General features: G+C 42.8%; 1 long non-coding RNA gene across 1 annotated transcript in view; it reads right to left on the bottom strand.

Annotated features, from left to right (window-relative positions):
* Positions 1-226: 226 nt before the first annotated feature.
* LOC143768899 (uncharacterized) overlaps positions 227-21,274 on the bottom strand; it is a 36,628-nt gene continuing 15,580 nt past the window's right edge. The window contains exon 5 of the long non-coding RNA XR_013214107.1: positions 227-336. This is a non-coding gene — a long non-coding RNA (uncharacterized LOC143768899). The remainder of the gene's footprint in view (positions 337-21,274) is intronic.

The following is a 21,274-nucleotide window of genomic DNA, read 5'->3' as shown; positions in this document are numbered from 1 at the left end:
TCACACTTACAATATGTCTATTCCTTGTGTGATTAACCCATTCAGAGCAGGCTCATCTCCCCTCTGTATCAGTCTGTCGTTGTTAGTTTTGTTTACTGTAAGTTATATTTTTATTTTATTGTAACCCCTTCTCATGTACAGCACCATGGAATTAATGGTGCTATATAAATAATAATAATAATAATAATAATAATAATAATCTATATATAAATAAATACCCTTTATGTTCAGTTGACTTAGTTCGGTACTGGGTATGTTCATGTCTCTTCTCATGCTGAGTTGCTGGAGGGATTACAAGGATCAGGACTAATGTGACCTCTGCAATGTCTATAGTGCCTGTTAAGTCAATTGGATAATACTAAAAGAGCCATTATTATTATTATTATTATTATTATTATTATTATTATTATACCTGACTGGCTTATGGATTGAAAAATGAAACTTTCTAAAAAATTAATTTTATTTAGGATTTTAGTTATAAATATACATTTTTACTCTTTCTTCCTCTCATGTGTATTATACATATTTATTTTTTACATTTAAGTTATAGTGTGATACAAATACGGAACAAATTAAATGCTCTATTTAATGTCTGTTTTTCTTATATTGTCATAGATTTTGCTAATATTAAATTTTGATAGCCAAAAATTGACATAGATGGGTAAGATGGGTAAATAGTATATAACAAAACAAGTTATGTATTGATTTATAATGGCTATTTAACAAGTTTGCCCAGTTTTGTACTGTCATTACTCTTTCATATACCATATGACAGATATGAATCTTCTTGGGCAGAAAAGACAATACCTGAAACAACACAATCAGCTCATTCTATTTTCTCTTGGATGGGTTCCATAAATTCTAGTAACGCTACTTACAGGTACAGGGTCCTACACAAATTAATAAATGTCAACTTTTATCAAAGACACATCTGGCGTTCTTATTAACATTTCTGGTCAAATAATTATTAATAATTACAAATTAATGTTTTTTGACATACTAACTTATTGCACGTTTATTGATTATGAAATGGAGTTGGCTAAGGTCTGCCGCACAAACACTATCAGAACTTACAACAGTATTTCCCAACAATAATTTTACCTCTCTTGATAATTGTTGTTTTTGAAAATATCTTTATATTAGAAGTGATTTTTTTATTTAACCCCTTCCCGACCTTTGACGCCACGTAGGCGTCATGAAAACCCGTGCCAATCCGACCTATGACGCCTATGTGGCGTCATGGAAAGATCGCATCCCTGCAGATCGGGTGAAAGGGTTAACTCCTATTTTACCCGATCTGCAGGGAGAGGGGGAGTGGTACTTCAGCCCAGGGGGGGTGGCTTCACCCCCCCGTGGCTACGATCGCTCTGATTGGCTGTTGAAAGTGAAACTACCAATCAGAGCGATTTGTAATATTTCACCTAAAAAACTGGTGAAATATTACAATCCAGCCATGGCCGATGCTGCAATATCATCGGCCATGGCTGGAAACACTAATGTGACCCCCCCACACCCCACCGATCGCCCCCCCAGTGCTCCGTTATAGGGTCCGGTCCCCTCCGTCCGCCTGCCGGCTCCCCCGTCCTGCTGTCCGCTCCCCCGTCCTCCTGCCCGCTCCCCCCCTGCTCCTATGTCACCCCCCCGTGCTCCGACGCCCCCCTCGTGCCCCGATCTCCCCCCCCTTATACTTACCGAGGCTCCCGGTCCCCGTCCGCCTCCATCATGGGCGCCGCCATCTTCCAAAATGGCGGGCGCATGCTCAGTGCGCCCGCCGGCCGGCAGATTCATTAGAGGTACATTTTGATCGCTGTGGTAGGTTCTATCACAGCGATCAAAATAAAAAAATAATAAATAAACCCCCCCCCTTTATCACCCCCATAGGTAGTGACAATAATAAAATAAAGAAAATATTTTTTTTTCTTTTTCCACTAGGGTTAGGGTTAGAACTAGGGTTAGAACTAGGGGTAGGGTTAGGGGTAGGGTTAGGGTTACGGGTAGGGTTAGGGTTAGGGGTAGGGTTATGGCATGTGCACACAGAGCGGATCGGCCGCGGATCCGCAGCGGATCGGCAGCGGATCGGCCGCGGATCCGCAGCGGATTGGCCGCGGATCCGCAGCGGATTGGCAGCGGATCCGCAGCGGATTGGCCGCGGATCCGCAGCGGATTGGCCGCGGATCCGCAGCGGATTGGCCGCGGATTGGCAGCGGATCCGCAGCGGATTGGCCGCTGCGAATTCGAAGCAGTTTTCCATCAGGTTTACAGTACCATGTACACCTATGGAAAACCAAATCCGCTGTGCCCATGGTGCGGAAAATTCCGTGCAGAAACGCTGCGTTGTATTTTCCGCAGCATGTCAATTCTTTGTGCGGATTCCGCAGCGTTTTACACCTGTTCCTCAATAGGAATCCGCAGGTGAAATCTGCACAAAAAAAACACTGGAAATCTGCTGTAAATCCGCAGGTAAAACGCAGTGCCTTTTACCTGCAGATTTTTCAAAAATCGTGCGGAAAAATCTCACACGAATCCGCAACGTGGGCACATAGCCTTAGGGTTAGGATTAGAGATAGGGTTGGAATTAGGGCTAGGGTTTGAAATAGGGTTAAGATTAGGCTTGTGGTTAGGGTTACGGATAGGGGTGTGTTGGGGTTACAGTTGTGGTTAGGGTTGGGATTAGGGTTACGGTTGGGATTAGGGTTAGGATTAGGGTTGGAATTAGGGTTACGGGTGTGTTGCGGTTAGGGTTGTGGTTAGGGGTGTGTTGGGGTTAAGGTTGTGATTAGGGTTATGGCTACAGTTGGGATTAGGATTAGGGGTGTGTTGGGGTTAGTGTTGAAGTTAGAATTGAGGGGTTTCCACTGTTTAGGCACATCAGGGGTCTCCAAACGCAACATGGCGCCACCATTGATTCCAGCCAATCTTGCGTTCAAAAAGTCAAATGGTGCTCCCGCCCTTCCAAGCCCCGACGTGCGCCCAAACAGTGGTTTACCCCCACATTTGGGGTACCAGCGTACTCAGGACAAACTGGGCAACAACTGTTGGGGTCTAATTTCTCCTGTTACCCTTGCAAAAATAAAAAATTACTTGCTAAAACATAATTTTTGAGGAAAGAACAATTATTTTTTATTTTCACGGCTCTGCGTTGTTGGGGTGTTTCTACTGGTTAGGCACATCAGGGGCTCTGCAAATGCAATGTGACGCCCGCAGACCATTCCATCAAAGTCTGCATTTCAAATGTCACTACTTCCCTTCTGAGCCCTGACGTGTGCCCAAACAGTGGTTTACCCCCACATATGGGGTATCAGCGTACTCACAACAAACTGGGCAACAAATATTGGGGTCCAAATTCTCCTGTTACCCTTGTGAAAATAAAAAATTGCTTGCTAAAACATCTTTTTTGAGGAAAGAAAAATGATTTTTTATTTTCACGGCTCTGCGTTGTAAACTTCTGTGAAGCACTTGGGGGTTGAAAGTGCTCACCACACATCTAGATAAGTTCCTTCGGGGGTCTAGTTTCCAAAATGGGGTCACTTGTGGGGTGTTTCTACTGGTTAGGCACATCAGGGGCTCTGCAAATGCAATGTGACGCCCGCAGACCATTCCATCAAAGTCTGCATTTCAAATGTCACTACTTCCCTTCTGAGCCCTGACGTGTGCCCAAACAGTGGTTTACCCCCACATATGGGGTATCAGCGTACTCACAACAAACTGGGCAACAAATATTGGGGTCCAAATTCTCCTGTTACCCTTGTGAAAATAAAAAATTGCTTGCTAAAACATCTTTTTTGAGGAAAGAAAAATGATTTTTTATTTTCACGGCTCTGCGTTGTAAACTTCTGTGAAGCACTTGGGGGTTGAACGTGCTCACCACACATCTAGATAAGTTCCTTGGGGGGTCTAGTTTCCAAAATGGGGTCACTTGTGGGGGGTTTCTACTGTTTAGGCATATCAGGGGCTCTGCAAACGTAACATGATGCCCGCAGACCATTCCATCAAAGTCTGCATTCCAAAACGTCACTACTTCCCTTCCGAGCCCCGGCATGTGCCCAAACAGTGGTTTACCCCCACATATGGGGTATCAGCGTACTCAGGAGAAACTGGACAACAACTTTTGGGGTCCAATTTCTCCTGTTACTCTTGCAAAAATAAAAAATTCTGGGCTAAAAAAATATTTTTGAGGAAAGGAAACACATTTATTATTTTCACGGCTCTGCGTTATAAACTTCTGTGAAGCACTTGGGGGTTCAAAGTGCTCACTACACATCTAGATAAGTTCCCTTGGGGGTCTAGTTTCCAAAATGGAGTCAATTGTGGGGAGTTCCTACTGTTTAGGCACATCAGGGGCTCTGCAAACGCAACCTGACGCCCGCAGAGCATTCCATCAAAGTCTGCATTTCAAAACGTCACTACTTCCCTTCCGAACCCCGACGTGTGCCAAAACCGTGGTTTACCCCCACATATGGGGTATCAGCGTACTCAGGAGAAACTGGACAACAACTTTTGGGGTCCAATTTCTCCTGTTACCCTTGGGAAAATAAAAAATTGTGGGCTAAAAATCATTTTTGAGAAAAGAAAAATTATTTTTTATTTTCTTGGCTCTGCGTTATAAACTTCTGTGAAGCACTTGGGGGTTCAAAGTGCTCACCACACATCTAGATTAGTTCCTTGGGAGGTCTAGTTTCCAAAATGGGGTCACTTGTGCGGGAGCTCCAATGTTTAGGCACACAGGGGCTCTCCAAACGCGACATGGTGTCCGCTAATGATTGGAGCTAATTTTCCATTCAAAAAGCCAAATGGCGTGCCTTCCCTTCCGAGCCCTGCCGTGCGCCCAAACAGTGGTTTACCCCCACATATGGGGTATCATCGTACTCAGAACAAACTGGACAACAACATTTGGGGTCCAATTTCTCCTATTACCCTTGGGAAAATAAAAAATTCTGGGCTAAAAATCATTTTTGAGGAAAGAAAAATTATTTTTTTATTTTCACGGCTCTGCGTTATAAACTTCTGTGAAGCACCTGGGGGTTATAAGTGCTCACTATGCATCTAGATAAGTTTCTTGGGGGGTCTAGTTTCCAAAATGGGGTCACTTGTAGGGGAGCTCCAATGTTTAGGCACACAGGGGCTCTCCAAACGCGACATGGTGTCCGCTAACGATTGGAGCTAATTTTCCATTCAAAAAGTCAAATGGCACGCCTCCCCTTCCGAGCCTTGCCGTGCACCCAAACAGTGGTTTACCCCCACATATGAGGTATCGGCATACTCAGGAGAAATTGCCCAACAAATTTTAGGATCCATTTTATCCTGTTGCCCATGTGAAAATGAAAGAATTGAGGCTAAAAGAAATTTTGTGTGAAAAAAAAGTACTTTTTCATTTTTGCGGATCAATTTGTGAAGCACCTGGGGGTTTAAAGTGCTCACTATGCCTCTGGATGAGTTCCTTGGGGGGTCTAGTTTCCAAAATGGGGTCACTTGTGGAGGAGCTCCAATGTTTAGGCACACAGGGGCTTTCCAAACGCGACATGGTGTCCGCTAACGATGGAGATAATTTTCCATTCAAAAAGTCAAATGGCGCTCCTTCCCTTCCGAGCCTTACCATGTGCCCAAACAGTGGTTTACCCCCACATGTGAGGTATTGGTGTACTCAGGAGAAATTGCCCAACAAAATTTAGGATCCATTTTATCCTGTTGCCCATGTGAAAATGAAAAAATTGAGGCTAAAATAATTTTTTTGTGAAAAAAAAGTACTTTTTCATTTTTACGGATCAATTTGTGAAGCACCTGGGGGTTTAAAGTGCTCACTATGCTTCTAGATAAGTTCCTTGGGGGGTCTAGTTTCCAAAATGTGGTCACTTGTGGGGGAGCTCCAATGTTTAGGCACATGGGGGCTCTCCAAACGCGACATGGTGTCCGCTAAAGATTGGAGCCAATTTTTCATTCAAAAAGTCAAATGGCGCTCCTTCCCTTCCGAGTTCTGCCGTGCGCCCAAACAGTGGTTTACCCCCACATATGAGGTATCAGCGTACTCAGGACAAATTGGACAACAACGTCCCTGGTCCAGTTTCTCCTTTTACCCTTGGGAAAATAAAAAAATTGTTGCTAAAAGATCATTTTTGTGACTAAAAAGTTAAATGTTCATTTTTTACTTCCATGTTGCTTCTGCTGCTGTGAAACACCTGAAGGGTTAATAAACTTCTTGAATGTGGTTTTGAGCACCTTGAGGGGTGCAGTTTTTAGAATGGTGTCACTTTTGGGTATTTTCAGCCATATAGAACCCTCAAAATGACTTCAAATGTGAGGTGGTCCCTAAAAAAAATGGTTTTGTAAATTTTGTTGTAAAAATGAGAAATCACTGGTCAAATTTTAACCCTTATAACTTCCTAGCAAAAAAAAAAATTGTTTCCAAAATTGTGCTGATGTAAAGTAGACATGTGGGAAACGTTATTTATTAACTATTTTGTGTCACATAACTCTCTGGTTTAACAGAATAAAAATTCAAAATGTGAAAATTGCGAAATTTTCAAATTTTTTGCCAAATTTCCGTTTTTTTCACAAATAAACTCAAAAATTATCGACCTAAATTTACCACTAACATGAAGCCCAATATGTCACGAAAAAACAATCTCAGAATCGCTAGGATCCGTTGAAGCGTTCCTGAGTTATTACCTCATAAAGGGACACTGGTCAGAATTGCAAAAAACGGCAAGGTCATTAAGGCCAAAATAGGCTGGGTCATGAAGGGGTTAATAAAGGGGTACCGCCATGGGGTCTAATGTAGAGGCTAACCCACAATTTCAGCTGAGTTTTTTGCGATATATAAATAATATTTTACTCATAGTGATGGCCTCCACTGAAGAAGTCGAATTCCATACTTACCTCATTCATATAGACCCTAAGATGAAATTAAGTTTGGTTTCTGTCCATTATTCCATCAAGTTTTTAAATATAATTTAGGTTAATTACCTTTTTGTTAAACTTATGGGAATATTTCCTTTACAATAGCTGACATTACTGAATTTTAAGAAAATGTTTATCCCTGTGGTCTGATACTTTGAGGAAGAAAATCATTATCAATCTTTGCTGTTACCAGACATGACATGAGGTGTGATAAGCTCAAACTCAATGTCTACAAAATTCTAAGTTCTAACTAATTAACTATTTTCTATTTCATATCAATTTACACACTCATGTGTATCTTGTGAAGCAATCAGGACACCTTCATTTGCATTAGACAGTGATCAAATTTTATTGCGTTGGACAAGGATTACGAAATATATATGGGGATCTTCAATTTATTTGTATCCATTTCATTTTCATATGGCTTTCTATACAATTAACCATGTCATTTACATAACAAATGTCCTGTGTTCACAGTTGGCTTAGGTGGTCCTTGGTATGTGCTTGTCTCTACTGATGCTGAGTTGCTGATGAAACTACAAGGCTCCACAAAAGTGTTACCTTTGCAGTCTATTGTATCTCATGAACAGTGCCAATCATTATTATTCAATTGAACAAATAGCTTTAATACACCCAAAACCAGACTGATTTCTTTAACCTCTTAGTGACCCTCTTAGTGAAGGAGAATGGCAAAATGTTTTAAATTAGACCAGTGTCACTTCATGTTGTGACAACTCTGGAATGCTTTAACGTATATCAGTGATTCTGAGATTACTTTTTTCTGACACTTCGTACTTTATTAGTGGTAAATTAAGGTTGATATGTTTTGCGTTCAATTGTGAAAAAAAAATCTAAATTTTGGTGAAAATTTGTGTAAAAGTAGCAATTTTCAAGCTTTCAATCTTTATATCCTTAACTAGTTAGTCATGCTGTACAAAATATTAATAAATAACATTTCTCATATGTCTACATTACATGTGCATCATTTTTCAAATGTAATTTTATTTTGTTAGGATGTTAGAGCTGTTAAAAGATTAGTAACAATTGCTCATTTTTTCAAGAAATTTATAAAACCTGTTTCTTTAGGGACCTATTCAGATTTAAATGGACACGTAGTCAAAAAGTTCTGTTTGGTCACAAGGCAAGGCTTGGAGGGAAGAAGTGACATTTGGTATTTGGATCATAAATTTGTCTGGAATAGATTGCAGATATCATGTCTTATTTGCATAGCCCGTGGGTACCAAAACAGCAGAAACCCCCACAAGTGATCCCATACACCTCTCAAGGAATTCATCTAGGGGTGTATTGAACATTTGTAATCTACAGGTTATTCACAAAACTTTATAACATTTAGATATGAAAAAAAATCATTTTTCCACTAAAATACTGTTTTAGCATCAAATGTATAATTTCCACAAGGGATAGTAAGAGAAAGTGGACCCCACAGTTTGTTATGCAATTTTTATGGAATGTGGCAGCCCCTAAGGTGTCAGAACAGCAGAGACCCCAACAAGTGACCTCATATTGTAAACTGTAAACTTCACTGCTTAAGGAATTCATCTAGTGGTATAATAAGTATTTTGAACCCATAGGTGGCACACAGTATTTTATAAGGAATATGGAAGATTTTGCTAGAATAGCTTACGGGCGACATTTACGGAGCCCGAAGGTGCCAGAACAGCAGATAAATTAAAAAAGCGACCCCATTGTAGAAACTGAACATCCCAATGAATTAATCTATGGCTGCAATGACTATTTTGTAACATCCACACCAAGCTTTATTCCGGAGAATTGCAAATATGCCAGTTAGTGCCATACATTGTGCCCCCCATACATTTTAGCTCCCTCATATACTGTGCCCATCTTGTGCTTCTAGAGACACACACACCGTAAATTTTTAATTGGGTTCTCCCAACTACAATAATGATAAACATGTGGTGGCTTACTGTGGTTTAGGCGCAGTGGGGCTCAGAAGGAGGGGGCATTTGGCTTTGGGAGCGCAGAATTCACTGGACTTTATTTGAGGGGGTGGGAGCCATGTCGCTTTTCCAGTCTTTTTTCTACCAGTAACATGGGAACCCACTGTATTTCCAGTGACAGATGATGGACATGAGTGGGGGCTGGTTTAGTGCTAGATAAGTTAGGGGTTTTTATGGGTATCATTTTGTGGTACATATTTTTCTATTGTTTCCAGAATAAGGCTGAATCACATTCTCTTGTTCTACGATGAGCACTTAAGTCAGTGTTTCCATGTAAATCACACAAAATTCAGATTCAGACAAAGCCCCCAATGGAACTACACACCATTATGAGTCAAATGGAGACACTTTGGAGTATGTTTGGTGTCTGCTTCTGTGGTATCCATCTTTTTAGGCATGCTCGGATCTGTCGTAAACAACTCTTGTGCTCTAAAAAGACACCTAAAATGATGGAACACATCCAAAACACAGACCAGTCCATCTGCCTCATAAGTAAGTAGTTCCGATGAGGTTTTGTGTGAATAGTGGTTGGGGGGATTTAGGGTGTAAGCTCTCACCGGAGGGTGCAGGATAAATGTGAGCTGAGCCTTGTTCCAATTTTTTAGAGGCATGATAAACAAATAGACAACAGTACATGAATAATATTTTTTATTTTCGCTCAATAAACGATTTGGTATAAGTGATAAGGCGGATTTATTTTTTGGGTCAATGCAATTACAGAGATACCAGATTTATATAGTTTTTTATATATATATTTTGCTGCTATCACTGAGTAAAATTCTTTTTTTATATAAAAAAAATAGTTATTTCGTTACTATCTTCTGAGAGCTGTAACTTTTTTATTTTTTAGTGAACAGAGCTGTATGAGGGCTTATTTTTTGTTTTGGGGCAATGAGTTGGAGATTTGTTTTGTACCCTTTTGGAGAACATACTATTTTTATTGCCTTTTATTCAGATTTTTCAGACACAGAATGAACAAAAACAAGCAATTCAGCAATTCAATGATTATAATTTTTTTGCGCCGTTCACCGTAAAAGTGATAAGACTGATTTGTTCGCCGGATCAGTATGACTTCAGCGATAGCAGATTTATATTTTTTATGCCTTGCTGCTTTTACAGACAAAAATCAATATTTTACAAAAAATGAATTTGCTTTTGCATCATCATATTCTAAGAGCTGTAACTTTTAATTTTTCTCCCAAACAAGTTATGCTAGGCCTTGCTTTTTTGTGGGACAGCTTGGCATTTTTGCTGCATCTGTTTTTCTTTTTTCTTACTTTTTAATTGCTTTTTATTCTATTTATTGGGTGTCAGTATGATGAAAAAGTGACATTTTTTGGTGTTTTTTTTTTTTTTTTACGGTGTTCACACTATGGAATAAATAACACGGTAGTTTTATAGATTGGTTCTTTCAGACACCGTGATATAATGAAAAGGAAATGAAATAATAACAACTTAAGTAAACAGAGTATGATATACGCATATCCATAGCAATGGAGGTCGCACACCACAGACGCACTGTCCTGGCATACACCCCCTCCACCATTCAGCGCATACCCACTGCGACGGTCGTCGCATGCCACAGACGTGCTGTTTCCACATACCAAGGCATCCAGGCGCCATTTCTGAAGCATCATTACATGAGGCGAATTATATTCCATTTCATCTATACTACTGAACAAGACAATTCTGATGTAGGTTCTGTTGTGGACCGAAAACGTTCAATAATGACAGATTGTCTGGATACATAATAAACAGAACTTTTTTTTTCACTTTTTGAGTGCCAAATTTTCTTACATTGGTAATCCTGAGTAGATAAATATGACATAGAAAAACATAATTAAATAGAATGTTTAAATAAAAAGGATCCATTGCTAATGATTCTCATTCCTCAAAGTAATTTGCTAAAAGGATAAAAAATGTATAATACTCAGTAAGGGTAGTTATTGTTAAACAAAATATTATTATGGCAAGTGTTAGGAGTAGAGTTCCCGCCGCTGCAGAGGGGGAATCTCAGCCATGTCTGCTGCAGTCTCCCATTCTGCTTCAGCCACAGTGGAGACTGCTCAGCGGAAACATCGGTCAAAGCGTCTCGCTCAGCCTGATACTGTGCAAAGGGTTACTGCGGCCTTTCCAAGTTCTGCTGTTGTAGCCTGCAGTGGTCAGCGGCGAGCACGCTTTTCTGGGACTAAGTCTTGCTTTGCACACACTGAGCATGCCCACGAGAGGACCTCTCATTGGAGGTCTGGGGTCACACACTCAGGCCCTGTAGCAGCTCCTATTGTACCACTTGGAAGGTCCTTGTCTGCTACAGCTATGAAAGGTTTGCATGGCCGCACAGCCATGCGCTAGTATCAAACCAAAGTCTATGAGCTCAGCGCCAGTGTGGTCATGTCTGGATGTGGTTAGGGTTTAGCTGAAATAAGCCCCTAGAATACCGGCACCTTCAGCGAGGAGTTTGTATGTGTGTATTCAGGGCCTTGGCTGAAATAAGCCGCTAGAATACCGGCACCTCCAGTGAGGAGTTGTTTCTCTGACTGCATGACCATAGTTTTGCTCTGTTTGGTAGCTGTGTACTTCTGTGAGGTTAACAGGGCACAGCATCTTGTTTCTAGTGAATCTGTGGAGTTAACAGAGTTCGCTTACACTGTTATACCGCCATATAGCGCCGCCATTTGCCAGCAGCAGGTTCCTCTCCTGCACGGTGGACCCCGGGTTGCGAACACACCTATTAATACATATATACAGTATATGCTCGGTGCGTTCAGCCAACCCTAACAGCCAGTAAGCTTGACATAAAAGCAAGTATTTTTTATTTATCACTAGAGATGAGCGAATATTTCAATGTTCAGTTTACGATCGCCAAATTTGCAACATTCGGCAATTTATTCATTGAATATTCACCGAACATAACCAAACGCCATTCAAAGCAATTGGAGGCAAAAATAAACACATGCACAACACCTTCTAAAAACAACCCCAAAAGCTGCCAAACACATCAAATTATGGGGAGACACCAGGAAAGTGGCCTCAATTCACCCACAGTAAAAATTGTAGCATGGAACTGCAGCAATCAGCCATGCATGAGGTATCAGGTTCTGGGACACCATTTACAGCTTTCATTTGAACTTCACAGTTAGACAAGGTGGGTGAAAGATCAGTGTAGGCCTCCTGTACTGGGATCCCTGATCCCACATGCAACACCTCTACCTGCGTTCATGCTCAGCCACACTCAGGTGGCACAAATATCATATAAATTTTGTAGACCACTATTGTCACAAAAATCTAAGGATAGCAACACGGGTAGTTGAGTCCAAGTAAGTGGAGGCTTGATGGTCTCAGAGGCCAACTGCTACAGGCAACATGCGTGAAGGAGACCCAACTAGGAGTCTACACATTTACAGAAATTAGTGGCAGACACCAACAAACTGGCATCAATTTCACCTCAGTATAGATAGTATAATATGGATCAACAGGTATTTCACTATGCCCAATCCAGCAGATGGACAACCAACCAGGAGTGTTCACATTTCCAAAAAATACTGGCAGACACCACCAAAGTGGCATCAATTTTCACCACAATATAGATAGTATTAGGGTTGAGCGAAACGGGTCGTTCATTTTCAAAAGTCGCCGACTTTTGGCAAAGTCGACGTCTCATGAAACCGAGCCGATCCCAGCGTTGCATCGGCCATGCGGTACGCGACTTTCGCGCCAAAGTTGCGTTTCAATGACGCGAAAAGCGCCATTTCTCAGCCAATGAAGGTGAACGCAGAGTGTGGGCAGCGTGATGACATAGGTCCTGGTCCCCACCATCTTAGAGAAGGGCATTGCAGTGATTGGCTTGCTGTCTGCGGCATCACAGGGGCTATAAAGGGGCGTTCCCGCCAACCGCCATCTCACTGCTGCTGATCTGAGCTTAGGGAGAGGTTGCTGCCGCTTCGTCACAAGCAGGGAGAGCGTTAGGCAGGGTCCATAAACCACCAAACCGCTTGTGCTGTAGCAATTTCCACTGTCCAACACCACCCTCGGTGTGCAGGGACAGTGGAAGCTACATTTTTTTTTTCTCTCAGCGCTGTAGCTCATTGGGCTGCCCTAGAAGGCTCCCTGATAGCTGTATTGCTGTGTGTACGCCACTGTGGAAACCAACTGCTTTTTTCAAAGCACATATCCTCGTTCCTTCCTTTCTGCACAGCTATCTTTTTTGTTTGTTCACACTTTTTATTTAATTTGTGCATCAGTCCACTCCTATTGCTGCCTGCCATACCTGGCTGAGATTACTGCAGGGAGATAGTAATTGTAGGACAGTCCCTGTTTTTTTTTTTTTTTTTGTGGGAAATTAAGATTGGCATTTCTGCTAGAGTGCCATCCCTGTGTGTGCCATCTCTCACTGAGTGGGCCATAGAAAGCCTATTTATTTTTTTCCTTGATTTGGGTTTTAAAATCTACCTTAACAAAAAAACACTACATCAATCAGTGGGAGAAAAATATTGGCCTCAGTCAGGGCTTGTGTGCCACTCCTGTGTGTGCCATCTCTCATTCAGTGGGCCATAGAAAGCCTTTTTTTATTTTATTTTATTATTTGGTTTCTAAAGTCTCCCTGAAAAAAAATAAAATAAAAAAAAAACAGTGGGAGATTAATATTGCCCTTTCAGCTTGTGTGCCAGTCTTGACTCCTGGGTGTGCCACCTCTCTCTCTCAAATTGTGGGCCATAGAAAGCCTATTTATTTTTTTCCTTGATTTGGGTTCGAAAATCTACCTTAAAAAAAAAAAACTCCATCAATCAGTGGGAGAAAAATATTGGCCTCAGTCAGGGCTTGTGTGCCACTCCTGTGTGTGCCATCTCTCACTCAGTGGGCCATAGAAAGCCTATTTATTTTTTTGCTTGATTTGGGTTCTAAAATTTACCTTAAAAAAAACACTACATCAATCAGTGGGAGAAAAATATTGGCCTCAGTCAGGGCTTGTGTGCCACTCCTGTGTGTGCCATCTCTCACTCAGTGGGCCATAGAAAGCCTATTTATTTTTTTGCTTGATTTGGGTTCTAAAATCTACCTTAAAAAAAAAACTCCATCAATCAGTGGGAGAAAAATATTGGCCTCAGTCAGGGCTTGTGTGCCACTCCTGTGTGTGCCATCTCTCACTCAGTGGGCCATAGAAAGCCTATTTATTTTTTTGCTTGATTTGGGTTCTAAAATCTACCTTAAAAAAAAACACTACATCAATCAGTGGGAGAAAAATATTGGCCTCAGTCAGGGCTTGTGTGCCACTCCTGTGTGTGCCATCTCTCATTCATTGGGCCATAGAAAGCCTATTTATTTATTTTTTTTATTTTATTATTTGGTTTCTAAAGTCTCCCTGAAAAAAAAAATAAATAAAAAAAAAAAACAGTGGGAGATTAATATTGCCCTTTCAGCTTGTGTGCCAGTCTTGACTCCTGGGTGTGCCACCTCTCTCTCTCAAATTGTGGGCCATAGAAAGCCTATTTATTTTTTTCCTTGATTTGGGTTCGAAAATCTACCTTAAAAAAAAACACTACATCAATCAGTGGGAGAAAAATATTGGCCTCAGTCAGGGCTTGTGTGCCACTCCTGTGTGTGCCATCTCTCACTCAGTGGGCCATAGAAAGCCTATTTATTTTTTTGCTTGATTTGGGTTCTAAAATTTACCTTAAAAAAAAACACTACATCAATCAGTGGGAGAAAAATATTGGCCTCAGTCAGGGCTTGTGTGCCACTCCTGTGTGTGCCATCTCTCACTCAGTGGGCCATAGAAAGCCTATTTATTTTTTTGCTTGATTTGGGTTCTAAAATCTACCTTAAAAAAAAAACTCCATCAATCAGTGGGAGAAAAATATTGGCCTCAGTCAGGGCTTGTGTGCCACTCCTGTGTGTGCCATCTCTCACTCAGTGGGCCATAGAAAGCCTATTTATTTTTTTGCTTGATTTGGGTTCTAAAATCTACCTTAAAAAAAAACACTACATCAATCAGTGGGAGAAAAATATTGGCCTCAGTCAGGGCTTGTGTGCCACTCCTGTGTGTGCCATCTCTCATTCATTGGGCCATAGAAAGCCTATTTATTTATTTTTTTTATTTTATTATTTGGTTTCTAAAGTCTCCCTGAAAAAAAAAAAAAATAAAAAAAAAAAACAGTGGGTTATTGCCCTTTCAGCTTGTGTGCCAGTCTTGACTCCTGGGTGTGCCACCTCTCTCTCTCAAATTGTGGGCCATAGAAAGCCTATTTATTTTTTTCCTTGATTTGGGTTCAAAAATCTACCTTAAAAAAAAACACTACATCAATCAGTGGGAGAAAAATATTGGCCTCAGTCAGGGCTTGTGTGCCACTCCTGTGTGTGCCATATCTCATTCAGTGGGCCATAGAAAGCCTTTTTTTTTTTTTTTTTTTTTTTTTTATTATTTGGTTTCTAAATTGTCCCTGAAAAAAACATTTTATCTTATTTGGTTTCTAAAGTCTCCCTGAGAAAAAAAAAAAAAATAGGTGGGAGATTAATATTGACATTTGTGCTTGAGTGACAGTCCTGCGTGTGTGTCATCTCTGTGATTTGGTGCCACAGAAAACAGAGTGTGTAACATTGTGCCTGATTTTCCTTGTGGTCTCACCAACCTGTTAAGGGATATTGAAATCATACTGAAGTTATAGCTCACCGTGTAAGTTGTTTGACAGCAACAAATAAAGTTAATTTGGTTAAGTTTTTCAAACAATGAGGAAGTCTGGTGCAAGAGGTCGTGGCCGTGGGCGTTCATTGTCAGCTGGTAATGATGGTAGTGGTAGTGGAGCATCAGGTGGTCGTGGGGATAAAAATATTCCACCTAAGTCTGGAGCTGTGGAGCCTGTTTCGTCGTCTGGCTACACAAGGCCTCGAAAGCTTTCTTTTCTGGGAGTAGGAAAACCGCTTTTAAAGCCGGAGCAGCAACAGCAAGTTTTGGCTTACATTGCAGACTCAGCCTCTAGCTCTTTTGCCTCCTCTTCTGAAACTGGTAAATGTAAAAGCAGCGCGTCGCTTGTGGATGTTCACGGTCAGGGACAAGTCGCTTCCTTGTCCTCCTCAGCAAAAACAACAACAAGAGAGAAGGATGCAGCAGGCGACACAACGGGTTACTCCATAGAGCTCTTTACACATACCGTCCCTGGCTTAGAAAGTGAAACACTTAACAGGCCATGCCCATTACAAGTAGATTCTGACATGGAGTGCATTGATGCACAGCCACAGCCAGAGTACTATGCTGCTCCTTTGACTGAGACCACAACATTGCCCTCTCAGGGTACTGATCCGCAATCAGACCCTGATGAGACTATGTTGCCCCGCCATGAACGCTATACCACCGACCGACACAGTGACACAGACGAAGTTGCACACGAGCTCGAAGAGGAGGTAATAGATGACCCAGTTGTTGACCCCGATTGGCAGCCATTGGGGGAACAGGGTGCAGGCGGCAGTAGTTCAGAAGCGGAGGTGGAGGAGGGGCTGCAGCAGGCATCAACATCGCAACAGGTTCCATCCGCCGGGCCCGTATCTGGCCCAATACGCGTGTCAAAGCCAAAACCTGTTGGAGGACAGCGTGGCCATCCGGTTAAAGCTCAGTCTGCAATCCCTGAAAAGGGATCCGATGCTAGGAAGAGTGCAGTCTGGCATTTTTTTAAACAACATCCAATTGATCAGCGCAAAGTCATCTGTCAAAAATGTTTAACTAGCTTAAGCAGAGGTCAGAATCTGAAAAGTCTCAATACTAGTTGCATGCATAGACACTTAACCACCATGCATTTTCAAGCCTGGACTAACTACCAAACGTCCCTTAAAGTTGTAGCACCCTCGGCCAATGAAGCTAGTCAGCAACGCAACATCCCTTCCGTCACTGTAAGGCCACCATTTTCCGCACCACCGGCAGTATCTGTGCAGGTTTCTTTGACAGCCAAAAGCAGTCAGGGTCAGGGAATCACCAGTTTTGTAGGAGGAAATATTGCATCTAGGGCACCGGCGGAAACAATACCGTCTCCAACCGTCTCTCAGTCTGCCATGTCCACCGGCACACCCGCAAGTTCCACGATCTCCATCTCTCCAGTTCAGCTCACACTACATGAGACTCTGGTTAGAAAAAGGAAGTACTTATCCTCGCATCCGCGTACACAGGGTTTTAACGCCCACATAGCTAGACTAATCTCGTTAGAGATGATGCCCTACCGGTTAGTTGAAAACGAAGCTTTCAAAGCCCTGATGGAGTACGCTGAACCACGATACGAGCTACCCAGTCGACACTTTTTTTCAAGAAAAGCCATCCCAGCCCTGCACCAGCATGTTAAACAGCGCATCGTCCATGCACTCAGGCAATCAGTGAGTACAAAGGTGCACCTGACTACAGATGCATGGACCAGTAGGCATAGCCAGGGACGTTATGTGTCCATCACGGCACACTGGGTGAATGTGGTGGATGCAGGGTCCACAGGGGACATCAATTTCGGGACAGTTGTGCCTAGCCCACGGTCTAGGAAACAGTTGGCTGTAGGCGTTCGCACCCCCTCCTCCTCCTCCTCCTCGTCCTCCTGCAGAAGCTACAGCTCTTCCACAGACCGCAGTCGGCCAACCACTCCATCGGCAGATGACACTGTTGCACACCAGTTGTGCCATTATGGGCCAGCTACTGGCAAGCGTCAGCAGGCTGTATTGGCTATGAAGTGTTTGGGCGACAACAGACACACCGCGGAAGTTCTGTCCGAGTTCTTGCAACAAGAAACGCAGTCGTGGCTGGGCACAGTAGATCTTGAGGCAGGCAAGGTAGTGAGTGATAACGGAAGGAATTTCATGGCTGCCATCTCCCTTTCCCAACTGAAACACATTCCTTGCCTGGCTCACACCTTAAACCTGGTGGTGCAGTGCTTATTGAAAACTTATCCTGGGTTCTCCGACCTGCTCCTCAAAGTGCGTGGACTTTGCTCACATATCCGACGTTCGCCTGTACATGCCAGCCGTATGCAGACCTATCAGTGGTCTTTGAACCTTCCCCAGCATCGCCTAATCATAGACGTTGCAACAAGGTGGAACTCAACACTGCACATGCTTCAGAGACTGTGCAAACAGAGGCGGGCTGTTATGTTTTTGTGGGAGGATACACATACACGGGCAGGCAGTAGGATGGCAGACATGGAGTTGTCAGGTGTGCAGTGGTCCAAGATACAAGACATGTGTCAAGTCCTTCAGTGTTTTGAGGAATGCACACGGCTGGTTAGTGCAGACAACGCCGTAATAAGCATGAGCATCCCCCTAATGCGTCTGCTGATGCAAAGTTTGACGCACATAAAGGAGCAGGCATCTGCACCAGAGGAAGAGGAAAGCCTTGATGGCAGTCAGCCATTGTCTGGTCAGGGCAGTGTACAGGACGAGGTAGCGGGCGAAGAGGAGGTGGAGGACGAGGAGGATGATGGGGATGAGTATATTTTTAATGCGGAAGCTTTCCCGGGGGCACTGGAAATTGGTTGCGTGGCAAGGCCGGGTTCTGTTTTTTTGAGGGACACAAGTGACGTAGATTTGCCTGAAACTGCCCCTCAACCAATCACAACCGGAGATTTGACAACTGGAACTTTGGCCCACATGGCGGATTATGCCTTACGTATCCTAAAAAGGGACACACGCATTCCGAAAATGATGAACGATGACGATTACTGGTTGGCCTGCCTCCTTGATCCACGCTATAAAGGCAAATTGCTAAATATTATGCCACATGAGAACTTGGAACTAATATTAGCAACCAAACATTCAACTCTTGTTGACCGTTTGCTTCAGGCATTCCCAGCACACAGCGCACGTGATCGTTCTCACATGAGCTCCAGGGGGCAGCAGACTAGGAGTGTTAGGGGTGCACACATCAGAAGTGGCGTTGGACAGAGGGGTTTTCTGACCAGGTTGTGGAGTGATTTTGCTATGACCGCAGACAGGACAGGTACTGCTGCATCAATTGAAAGTGACAGGAGACAACATTTGTCCAGTATGGTTACTAACTATTTTTCATCCCTTATCGATGTTCTCCCTCAACCGTCATTCCCATTTGATTACTGGGCATCAAAATTAGACACCTGGCCAGAATTGGCAGAATATGCATTGCAGGAGCTTGCTTGCCCGGCAGCAAGTGTCTTATCAGAAAGAGTATTCAGTGCTGCAGGTTCAATATTAACCGAAAAAAGGACTCGTCTGGCTACCCAAAATGTTGACGATCTAACATTCATTAAAATGAACCACAACTGGATTTCGAAATCTTTTGCCCCACCTTGCCCGGCCAACACCTAGCTTTCCTATGAAAAGCTCTTGCCTGTGGACTACTGTGAATTACTTTTCTAATGTATAATTTGCTGCAGCTGATTGTCCAGCATACGACATGTTTACACCTCCCTAAATGGCCAAACTCCCCACACGGGGCCGTGGTATCGCGACTTGGCGAAAGCACCCGTGAGACTGCTGTTTGTCTGAAGAGGTGGGTGTGGCCACTTTTGGTCGACGGCACTGCCACTGGGTCCCTCATAGTACAATGTAGTGTCTCTGGCGGTGGTGGTGCGCACCCAACGTCAGACACACCGTTGTAACATGAGGGGCCCTGGGGCAGTCCCGCCGGCCTCAAGAGAGTTCCCCCCTCCCCCAGCTCAAACTGTGCTCTACCATGTGCAAAATTATGTCGCACAGCTCCACCAATCTTTAGTCTATTCGCTGACATCATTCAATGTCTGGCACTGACAATACAAATTTGTAGACATCTATGATGCAACTTAAAGTAGTCTGTGTCTGTGTCCTATATTGGCACAATTACATAGTTACTGCCAAATTACTATGTCAGAAACTCAGCAGATGAGCCCACCCCTGTACCTAAGTATGCCACCTTTTTTTTTTTTTTTTTTTTTTTTGGTTGTTTTGCGAGACATTAACATCTATTTATATTTTGGGAGTACTGGGACAGACACTCCTTGCAATACTCCTCCACTGACCACCAAGCTGCCTGCCTGTGTATCCATGTAACCGATGTAAAACTGCCATGAGCCTATTGTTTGTTATTTTAGGCCTTTGATAGCCTGTCTGCGGTCCCTACTTTAAATACTCCTCCACTGACCACCAAGCTGCCTGTGTATCCATGTAACCGATGTAAAACTGCCTTGAGCCTATTGTTTGTTATTTTAGGCCTTTGATAGCCTGTCTGCGGTCCCTACTTTAAATACTCCTCCACTGACCACCAAGCTGCCTGTGTATCCATGTAAACGATGTAAAACTGCCATGAGCCTATTGTTTGTTATTTTAGGCCTTTGATAGCCTGTCTGCGGTCCCTACTTTAAATACTCCTCCACTGACCACCAAGCTGCCTGTGTATCCATGTAACCGATGTAAAACTGCCTTGAGCCTATTGTTTGTTATTTTAGGCCTTTGATAGCCTGTCTGCGGTCCCTACTTTAAATACTCCTCCACTGACCACCAAGCTGCCTGTGTATCCATGTAACCAATGTAAAACTGCCATGAGCCTATTGTTTGTTATTTTAGGCCTTTGATAGCCTGTCTGCGGTCCCTACTTTAAATACTCCTCCACTGACCACCAAGCTGCCTGTGTATCCATGTAACCGATGTAAAACTGCCATGAGCCTATTGTTTGTTATTTTAGGCCTTTGATAGCCTGTCTGCGGTCCCTACTTTAAATACTCCTCCACTGACCACCAAGCTGCCTGCCTGTGTATCCATGTAACCGATGTAAAACTGCCATGAGCCTATTGTTTGTTATTTTAGGCCTTTGATAGCCTGTCTGCGGTCCCTACTTTAAATACTCCTCCACTGACCACCAAGCTGCCTCTGTATCCATGTAACCGATGTAAAACTGCCATGAGCCTATTGTTTGTTATTTTAGGCCTTTGATAGCCTGTCTGCGGTCCCTACTTTAAATACTCCTCCACTGACCACCAAGCTGCCTGCCTGTGTATCCATGTAACCGATGTAAAACTGCAGTATTTTGCTTATAAAAAAGAAAATACTGGAGAGATATCAAATGCAGACATTTTAACATTAAAAACAAAAACACATACAACAAAAAACTGGTACAGTACAAAAATTGGCCACCAGCTACAAAAACTTTCTCCTGCAAGTAGTTAACTGAAAGGTTTTTTTCCATTGAAAACACAGATATGGCATCCACCGAGTGTTGTCCTGTCGCGTCTTCTTTATATTATTGCCAAGAAGCTGCAACTGAATAAAGCTGAGCTTCTACCTTCTGCCTCTTATTAACTGCTTTTTTAAAAAAAAATTGGCTGTTCCGGCCTACTAAAGGTGTCTGCCCCTGCCTGGTGTTGTCCTCAACTGAATAAAGCTGAGCTTCTACCTTCTGCCTCTTATTAACTGCTTTTTTAAAAAAAAATTGGCCA

This window comes from Ranitomeya variabilis, chromosome 4 (genome assembly GCF_051348905.1).
Source record: "Ranitomeya variabilis isolate aRanVar5 chromosome 4, aRanVar5.hap1, whole genome shotgun sequence".
NCBI lineage: Eukaryota > Metazoa > Chordata > Amphibia > Anura > Dendrobatidae > Ranitomeya > Ranitomeya variabilis.
This window is presented reverse-complemented; position numbering and strand designations above follow the sequence as displayed.